A 10,331-nucleotide genomic window follows, 5' to 3' on the forward strand; every position below is an offset into this window, starting at 1 on the left:
TCGTTCCTCCCTACCTTTTCCACACATTAAGTGTATATTTGACGGCATCATTATACCATAATAAATGAATAAAATGAAGTTTGGATTTGAATTCAAAAATGGAAGAAGTTTGAGTTCTTCTGACAGGAGAATATGTGACAAGTTTGTCTCCCAAGTATGCCTTCCAGTCATACATTTTTAATTTGGAGTCGGAATAACCTAATATTTGTGACTGCTGTCAACAAATAGATTTAAGGAAAACATGCTTGGAAAAATCTCTCCCACAACTCCTGACAAACATTGCTATAGCACAATCCAAAAAAATCAGTCTGCTACCCATTTAGAATAGGAAAATCTGTTAATTATAACTTACCTGTGGCTATCTTTTTCTTACATATGATTTTAAGCCAAACAAATCAACAATAAGAGTGTGAGTATGTCCTAAATGCACGTACATTCAAAAATGAGGTAATACTTCAGTAGAACCAGATAACAATTGGTATTCAGGAAGTGGATGGATTTCCACCAGGGCATTTTGGGGCATGAAACATCCACTTACTATTGATGTCTGACAAACTCATAACTGTGCTGTCTGGATAGGTGTGGAAACCTTGATTCACTGAGACAGCCAAAGAGATGCCTCATTTTATTTTATTTTTTTCCGTGCTCTCATCAGTACACCATTTCTTTCTAATCAAATAGCCTTTTTTGTTGGGAGGAATGTTAATATTTCGGTGTTGTTGAAGCTGGCTAGCATTCACCACACACACACCCGCCCACGCACGTCAACACAGTCAAATGAGATGGTTTAGTGAAGCGAAGACTTCAGTAATTTATGCCATTGACAAAAGAAAATGCAAACTAGAACTTTGCAAAAAAAAAAAAGAAAGAAAAAACAAAAAAAATATCTTCACGTCCAGCTCATTTGAATATATAGCCACAAACAAGGTTTGTAGTTATGGATGTTCATTTGCAAGAAGGTGAATCAGCCTATCAAATGACAGCAACTCGGTGTATTTAGACATCTAGATAATATGAGCATGACTTCCATAAACAGTCGTGTGGGTGAAAATGTCATTGTTGTCAGAAGTTACAGAACAGTTGGTAGTGGCTTGATATGATAGAAATATATATTAAAAGTGCATAAAAATAGTCACAAAAGCAACAAATAGCACCTTCTCACAACCAAGGCATGCAAAATACCATGTCTAAATGCAGATCACGTTACAACTTGTAGCAGATTGGCTATAGCAAGAAAACACCACACCATGTACCACTTCTATCAGATAAGAACAAGAAACCTGGAGTACAATTTGCATTGGTTCAATGAAATTGCACAATGGATTGAAATCGTTTTGCCTGGAACATTCGAGCAGAAACTGAAACATCCATTCTGTCTTGAAACAGTTCAGGCCGCTGCTGGTGATGAACTTTGCGACCCCAGTTAATATCATCATGAATAGAGGTCACATTTTTGAGAACTTTACATTTAACTAAGTTTAAGATATGGAAGCATCAATTTGATTTTAGACAAAATATAACAAATGGAAAAAGTTGGAGTTACAGAGCTTGTTCAAAAATGTTTAGGTGTTGAACTATGAACGTTAATGCAGTAAACTCATTTTCATTTTCTTGTCACCTTTTAATATCCATTTGAGCATTGTATTTAATACCATAGCCATCCTAAGGGATGTTGCTGATCATGTCTGTCTCTTTATGTTACCAGTGTATCTTCTGATGGCTATCAGGACCATGTACCATGTCATATAGCTCAGGTTATTTAATGACAGTGAATTCATAATATACTCCATAGCCACCAAATCTCAATCCATAAGAGCTTGTTTTAGCATTTGGTGGGACAGGAACTTCACATTATGAATATGCAGCTGAAAATATCAGGAGCAACTGAGAGATACTAAAATGCCATCACTATGCATCAACGTCTTAAAATAATGTTTCAGAAACCTTGTGGAAGAATTAGGACAGTTTTAAATGCAGAAAATGCCCCAACTTGGAACTAACAGGTTGTACCTAATAAAGTAGCTAATGAGTGTATAGCACTTTGAAAAAAATAAATCAGTGAGTGCAGATGGTTTTTGACCAATTAAAGTCCTTTTCCCGTTTTGAGCACAACGACAGTTTAACATATTATTTAAACCTATTCAGTTAATCTTTTTCATCTCAGCAGCAGCAGCAGATGGAATCTTTATTAAATATAACAACCCTAACCAGGAGTTTTGAAATAGATCAGTGTCACTTTAAATTGAGATGAGAATTATAACAACTAGGAAAAACATCCATTTGCTTTGGGTCCTTTTGGCTGCATATTCCTGTATAGTGTTGCATTCATCCTGAAGCTTTCATAAGCAACAACTTACTCAATAAATGACAGTGTGCCAGCTGCACCAACTCGTTTGACTTATGAGGTGGTATGAGTTGGCTCCATACATGCTAAATTTTAAGTCTTTCACTCCAAAGTTCTATTTATTCACACAGACATGCAGTGCTTGTCTGCTGCTCTTCGGACCATTGTCCCAGAATTCAGAATCCAGATTCAATAGTAGAAAACAATGCTGTTTTCACCCCAAGGACACCATAGTGGCATGCAGACAACAAATTGGATAAGTCTGTCTGTTTTCTCTTTTGCTGTTTGTTTTCAGTTTTTTCAGCTCATTCCTTTTTGCTATCCTATCCAGTTTGAACGTTTTTGACAACTGGCTTGTTAGACTGAAAGAAATGAATAGCAAAAATGAAAGAAAGTTTTAAGTCAGAAACATTGCCTCAGAAATATACATTTTATTCTGAGTTGTGTTTCTTTCAATGTCACTGAGAACTTTAAAAGCTCAAATGCATGTTTCCTTTACATTCTCTAAGTAAATAGGAAAAACACCTCAGAACAGAGCTGTGGCATTTTCACTTCTGTTTTATAAGAGAGCTGTAGTTAACATTTTTTAAAACATTATATTGTTTCCCTGTTTTTCCGGTTTCTGCTGAAATATTAAACCTTGCATTGTTGTTAATACCTCTAAAGTTCAGGCAAGTTTCATAAAATGTTGCTAATATTTAGCAGTAATATATAATCATACCATGATTATATATTAATCATGGCATGAATAGGATATTTTATCTTATTCATTCATGTTAAAACTGCATACAAATATTTTACTTGATTTGTGGAAACAGTTTAGTTCTGCAGACACGACAAAAATGAAATGTTCCAAGATGCATACTGTGTCTCATAATTGCTTTTGCAAACATCAGTAATGCTTAATCAATAGGTTTTCTCTCACTAATCTCAGATATTTATTTCAGTACCTTGTGAGCATTTCCATTTATCTAGTAAATGACATCAGCAGGAACAATAAAATGCTAATGTTGACAAAAAGCAGAAGCCCTATCCTTTTGTTATACTTGTATTAGCCTCATGCTAACTGCTAACAAGTCATAATAATCTACAAAGTATATCTTCAGAGGGGTTGAGTTGTATTATTGACCCTGAACCTCAATGTATTTGGGCAACCAGAACTGCAATGCATGTTCAGGTGAGAGAAAGGAATAGGTTTGTATGCATCATTGTTTTCAAAAATTTTAATTTATTATTCAAAGGTTATTCAAGTATCTCAATAAGCAAAGCACATTGTACAGGTTAACTACATACAGATTGATAGTTTCATTGTTTTCTTTTGTGATTATTTTCCACTTACAGCTGATGACATTTAATTTCTTGGAAGATTAAAATATTACAGCAAATCAATAAAATAAACATTTTATTGAGTTAAACATTTCTGTTAAATGTATTAAACAGACACGTTTAATACATTTCTGTATTAAACATTCTTAATACAGAAATGTGAGCTTAATTTATGCTTAATAGCAGCATAAAGTTTTTTATTTTCAAAAGGAACTTTTAATCTGAAAAAATGAACCTCATCAGACTAACTCATAAGTAAATTAATTTTGTTTATACCATTTGCTCTACATTGGTACTGCTGTTTAAAATTAATCCTTTCACCGTCTGGGTACTTGCTTTGACGCTATTCCTGATGAACATTGTCTTGTGTTATATTAATTTTATGTTCTAACATGGTATTTATAAGTATTTCAACCTCTCTGTCCACTTAAATGAACCTCCAAGTGCCATATTCCATTCCTAACAGGATTGTGATTGGCTAACAGAGGTGTTACCTATTCCCTACACTGCCCCCTATGGGTTGGGAAGTTTGATACAACAGTCAGGGGGTCAATGTGGATGAACACTTTTCTTAAACAAACCTTCTTTTTCAAGCAATGTGGAGGAAATAATTGTTTTCATAAAGACCCTGCTATGTTTTTGCAAAATTATATCTAAACGTATATCGGTCATGGGGTGTGAGTTTGTGGATTGACCATCATGCAGACAGGAGCTGGAAGCATGGATAGAAAAATTTGAGAAGCACAGTAAGTCAGAGCAGAACAAAATACATAAATCTAATGAAAGGAAACCAGCAGGGAACATCTGGTGAAAATAACAGAGTATAATGGGAAGAACCAGCCAGGAGAAACTGAGAATGAGTTGTATATATACTGGGGAGGTGGTTACTGAACAAATAACTGATGGTTGGTTAGAAATGGGTTGCAGGTGTGAGGGGAGAGAGCAGAAGACAGACTGAGGAGAGAGGGAAAGTGGTAGAAGGGGTGAGTACACAAGGGACTAGGAAATAAATCTAACACTAAAGAATGACTAAATATAATTGAACTAGAGTAACAAAAAATAACTACACACAAGAAATAAACATGAAGTAGAATCACTAAGGAAGGCCTAACTAAAGTAAAACAGAAATAAAAATGAAACTGAGTACAGTATAAACAGACCTCAAAACAACTCAGGATCCTAACAATATGTTGAATAAGTAGTTTATTGGAAAAATTTGGTGTAGTGCTACCCTGTCATTTTTGGCAGGGTGGAAAAAAGAAATCTGACAAAAGAAATTGTCAGCAATGACAACCAATGCATCATTTTTAAACAGCAGATTGTGCTGAGGTTAATGGATTTTAGACGGATTACAGACTATTCCAGAACAACAAAGTAAAAGCAAGAAAAATGTGAAATATTCAGTGTTTTTTTCTTTTTATTAAGAATAATTTGGTTAACTGTTTTTTTTTTTACATAAAAACAAGTTTATCAATTCCTCACTGAATCCTAAGTAGTTCTGCAATAAAACAACGTGAATGTCAAACAGATCTGGAAAGGTGAATACACATTAGTACATTTTGATAAAGAAGGAATCAGGTAACTATTTAGCCTTAAACTAAATAGTATTTCACATGCACCAATGTTCCATATGAAATACACAATGCCACATGACTTTGTTAATATGCTGGTCAGAGAGGGTCTGTGCTAACAGATGCTAAGCCATATGCACAGGTGTTAGTAGCTCATAGTTCCATATTTTCTTCTATAAGTGCGTTAATGTGCACTGAATGCAAAACAGAGCTGATTCATCTGTTTATTGTTACCAGCCTTCAATATCTCTGTGTTGATGAGAAAATGTTTATCTAGTCTGATTGTCATTGACAATAAGAATTACCCCATTAGCTTAGACCAACACAAATGCCTCAGACTGCTGGTCTGCTACCAAAACAATTTTACTGATGGATAAACCTTTAAATCCATTCCCTCTAACCACTTTATCTAGACAAAAGCATCATTGGGCAGGACTTTATCCCCACTGAGAGTGAACAAGAGGTGGACCCTTGACAGACTGTCAGTCCATTACAGTTCTAAGAAGGCAGATAGACAACCAATGCATGCTCCTACTCTTGTGGACAACCAATTAACAATGTGTTTATAAAGCAGTTGTCTGACAGTAGGAATAAGCAGAGCCTATTAAGAAGGGGGGGAAAAAGCGGTCACCAAGCCATCAGGGCTTTCCAGGGGTGAGATGACGCTCTGAACCTCTACAGCATGCTTCCCTGGTTAAATACAGACTATGTAAAAATCACATCTTGACTATTTATCCCACCTTCAACAAACAGTTTGAGAAATACATTATTTTAGCAAAAATTGCATTTTTAGACAAACTTATGTCAATACCATCTCAGAGGATGGTATGCAGAACTGCTAAAGATAATGCTTTTTATTATGAATTCTGATTATATATATATATATATAAACAATATAAACAACTGTTAACCTTTATGATATGTTGTTTTTTTTTTGAAAACCTTACCCTCTCAATGTTCTCAAGATTTGTTGTGCTTCCCATACACAAAAAGAAAGCTCCAGTGTATAACAAGCATCGATTGCCTACATTTTGAAAAAGGCAGTCTTTCTATGCCTTTTTTCTCATCAATACATGATAAAGCTTCTGTCAGTAAAAATCCAAGCAAACCTGGAAAGCACACAGATTTACACACACCCACAAACACCTGCACTGACAGATCTTGGCACATACTGTTAGACACAATCACTAATTAATAGATTTGACTGACCTGACTGCCTTATCCTATCTCACTCCCACTGGGCTGCTGTGTTGTCTCAGTCATTAACCATCTAAAGTATGATGGACTACAGATTTCTGTCTGTCAGACAAATAGATTTTGTGATGCTTAGAGAGTCTGAGGGACAAAAAAAAATCTTATCCTGTAGCTTCATCAGATACACAACAGGATACAAAATTCGAAGCCAATTGAATTATTTGTGAGGGTGAATTCTGTAATCATCATGAATTAAAACCAGGTGAAAACATAATATGGAGCAAAGTTGACAGAGTTGGATGTATCGTGTCTTGCAAAAGGAGTAATTAACTCAAGTGCAATCACAAATTTCAGTGAATTTTATTGAGATTGTATGTAATAGATCAACACAGAGCAGACTTCTATTGTGAGCTGATGAGATTCAGAACACAGATTTTTAAAATAGTTTGTAAAAAAAATTGTGCATTTTTATTCACCCCTTTTACTCTCCTGCCTTTAAATAAAACTCAGTGCAACCAACTGTCAATATTAATCATTCAATTAGACCGTGAAAATTAACCTCAACTATTCTATTAAGCTCTCAAAGATATGTTGGAGAACAGAAAACAAAACAGGACCAGGAAAACGTCAGACAGCTCAGATATATAATTATGGAGAAGTTTAAAATAGGACTAAGTTATAAAACATTGTCCTTATCTTTGATAATTTCATGGAGCACTGTGCAATCCATCAACACAAAAAACTATCCCATAGCTGCAAACCCACCAATATGATGTGGCGGCATCATATTATGCAGATTCTCCTGTGCAGATGGAACAGGGAACTTGATTGAGTTACATAAGTTGGAAGGTGTTGAATACTGGACAATTCTTGAAGACAAACTGAGATTCATTTAATATAATTTGAAAGTTAAGTACTTTGACTACTTTCTGGATGCACTGAAGGTTCAGATGGCATCCAGTAGGACTGAACCTCTGATTTATTGGCAATACTTCTGGTAGGCTGCATATATTTCTTGTTGTGTGAATCTGTTACAGATAACACAATCATAATTGCAGCGAAAGGTGGTTGTACAGTGTTGATTCTGTTTGGGCTGAAGACAAATCGATTCATATTTTGAGATTTTTACTTGTAAAAGCTTTTCTTTCTACCTAAACACTTTCCATTTTATAAACTTCTTTGAATTGATTTCTCACTAGCCTGGCCTTCCAGTGCAATTCTGTTGGAAAAAGTTCTCACTCCCACCACAGTCTGGGCTTTCTCCCAATAGGATATTGGGCAGGTTTTTTACCGGCTGAGTTTCTCACATGAATCCCAATGAAATGCATTGAAGAGTGTGGTTTTTACATCTGACAACATTCAAGGAGTAGAAATAGTTTTGCGATAGTGTGTGGCTCTTTTTTTTTGTTATCCTTGCCTGACAAAAGGAGTAACTGTAGGTACCATATACCGTTAAGATGGTCCTGTGACTAGCTGGTTAAATAGTTTACCATACCCCTTTCACTGATTCAGTTCTGTACCCAGAAAGTAAAGCTACATTGTCGTTGTTTTTTTTTCTCAGTGGTTTGACGATAACTCTTCATTTACACTTTTTATAATGCCTGGAGAAAGAAAATACTGGAAGGCAGATAAAATGCTGAATCTGAGTGTAGCCAATCTTGTGAGTCCTGTAGTCATTTAAATTAGATTTTACACTGCTATGCTGTTTGAGACCAATTGGGAAGTAATGATCAACTGATTTTGTTACCCTTGGGCCTAAAGGTCATGTTGTACTGCTCCTCATCAGATACATTTTGTTCCAAGTGTCTGTAATCAGAGTTTCTCTTGATGTTGACCTTCTGCTTTCAGTCTGCCTCAACGAATCACTGTATGTTTGCTCTTCTTTAATTATAAAGTCAAGGACTTCTTGAATACAAAGTGTTTCTGCCATAACTTGAGTCAATAAACGAAAGCTCCAATAACATTTTTTGTTGTTGTTGTAAAAAACACTTGTTTATTGAGCTGATAACTTATTGGACAGTTTTTAAACAATCAACACAATGAGGTAGTGTGGGCATCACAATGGGCAAATAATGATTTGCTTTGTTCTCTAAGTAAGCTTAAAACATAGATAAAGTGATACATGCTTTAATAATTGAAATTATTATTTTTTTAGAAAGGTTACCATGAAAAGCAATGTGAGCGTGCATCATTAATCTGTATTCACTGCTGGCAGGAATTGGTTCATATTGTATTCATTGTTACAACAGACCAATAAAACTTATTCAGAAAGCTCTTCTATTTGACTTGTAGGTCATCAATGCTTAGTACAACAATGCAGCAAGAATGTGTAGTGGTAAGACTCATGTTGAAAGCATTCTACCAGTTTCAAGTTTTATAATATTTTAAGCTGAAAAGAAAAGCAACTTAATACTTAAAGGCAACATAACATTTGAAATAGTTTCTACAGATTTCTAATCAGACTTAAGGTTACAGTGGCTAATTATTATGATAAGTATCATGCTTGGCACATGAAGAGTAATTATCACATAACTCAAATTAAATAAAAAATGTTTATATTTGTTAATATTTCTACCCAGACTGATGATTTTCGAAATGAAAACACACTTCATGCAGAGGTGCAATGCCATTTGTGGAAAATAGTGTATTTCATCTGGGAGCAGATTAATTGTGAACTACAGAGTGTGATGTTGCTGTTTTGAGTGTCAACAGGTGTACACAGCAGAGTAGACTTGCTAGTAATTTATTGCTGCTCTGTCACAGTAAGAATCATTTAACAATTGCAAAATTGGATTTTGTCAACACAAAATCCTTGAGAGAGATGAAAGAGACACTCTGGCTTTAGTTTGGATGCAAATGTTTATCATCTGCAGCTGAAAAACAATATTAACAGATTCCTGAGCAGCTTAAAAATCTCTCATTAGGAAAAGGGATTAGACAAGATTGCTGTGCATACCACTTATTAAACTCAAATATGAAATGCAGGTGGTGAAAAAGTTAAGTCTTGCCTCAGTGTTTACTCAGGTTGAGAAATGCCTTCAAGACTCATGTTGACTCAAATAATTTATTCATTTTAAGCACCAATATTGTTAATACATTAAGAAAAATCAGTTTTTTAAGCATTCTTATTTGTTGTTTTTAGTCAGTTCTGTATGCATCAAAAATCTCAAAAGAAAATGAAGCATTTTTAAGGTGTTTATACCTGAAAAGATAAAAAAGTAAAGAAAGAGAGAGCAAAACAGCCAAAATATGAAACGAACATTATGATAGATTACCAATTTGCTCATGTCAGTTCAAGCTGATTTTTATTTTCCACTGAGAGATTTTTTTTTAGTTTAGGGGTTTAAACCAAAAACTTCCAATAACTTATAAAACCCCATGTTTTTTATGCATGCGAATGAGACATTGCTAGTAGAAATGTTTCGATGTTCTCTGCACTGAGGACCAGACTGTCAAAGTTTGAGAAAACTAAAACATGAAATAAATACATATACAAAACAATTCAGAACTATTGGACCAGGTGTTCAAAACTAGTTAAATATATGTGCATATGTAGACCTCCAGGTCCCACCAACATTCACCATGAAAAGCCTCTTCCCTTTATTTTTGATTCTGAATCATTGCTCCCTCCTCTTCCTCTTCCATGAGTTTTTTTAAGCATTACAGACATATCAAAATCACTCCATACGCTGTTTGTCAGTTGATCTCCATGCATTTACCAACTATGCCAGACAACTGCTCTTTCAAGTGTCAGCTCATTACATTGCTAAATAACCAATAAGACGCGTCAGACTGCTCTATAAGTCAAGTTATTAGGTGAACTGACAGTGTTGCTTCACTGCAATTGCCTCATTCTCATATTTGAAAAGGTCAAGCACATTTAATGATGGCTCTCA

Source organism: Xiphophorus maculatus, chromosome 8 (assembly GCF_002775205.1).
Source record: "Xiphophorus maculatus strain JP 163 A chromosome 8, X_maculatus-5.0-male, whole genome shotgun sequence".
Lineage (NCBI taxonomy): Eukaryota > Metazoa > Chordata > Actinopteri > Cyprinodontiformes > Poeciliidae > Xiphophorus > Xiphophorus maculatus.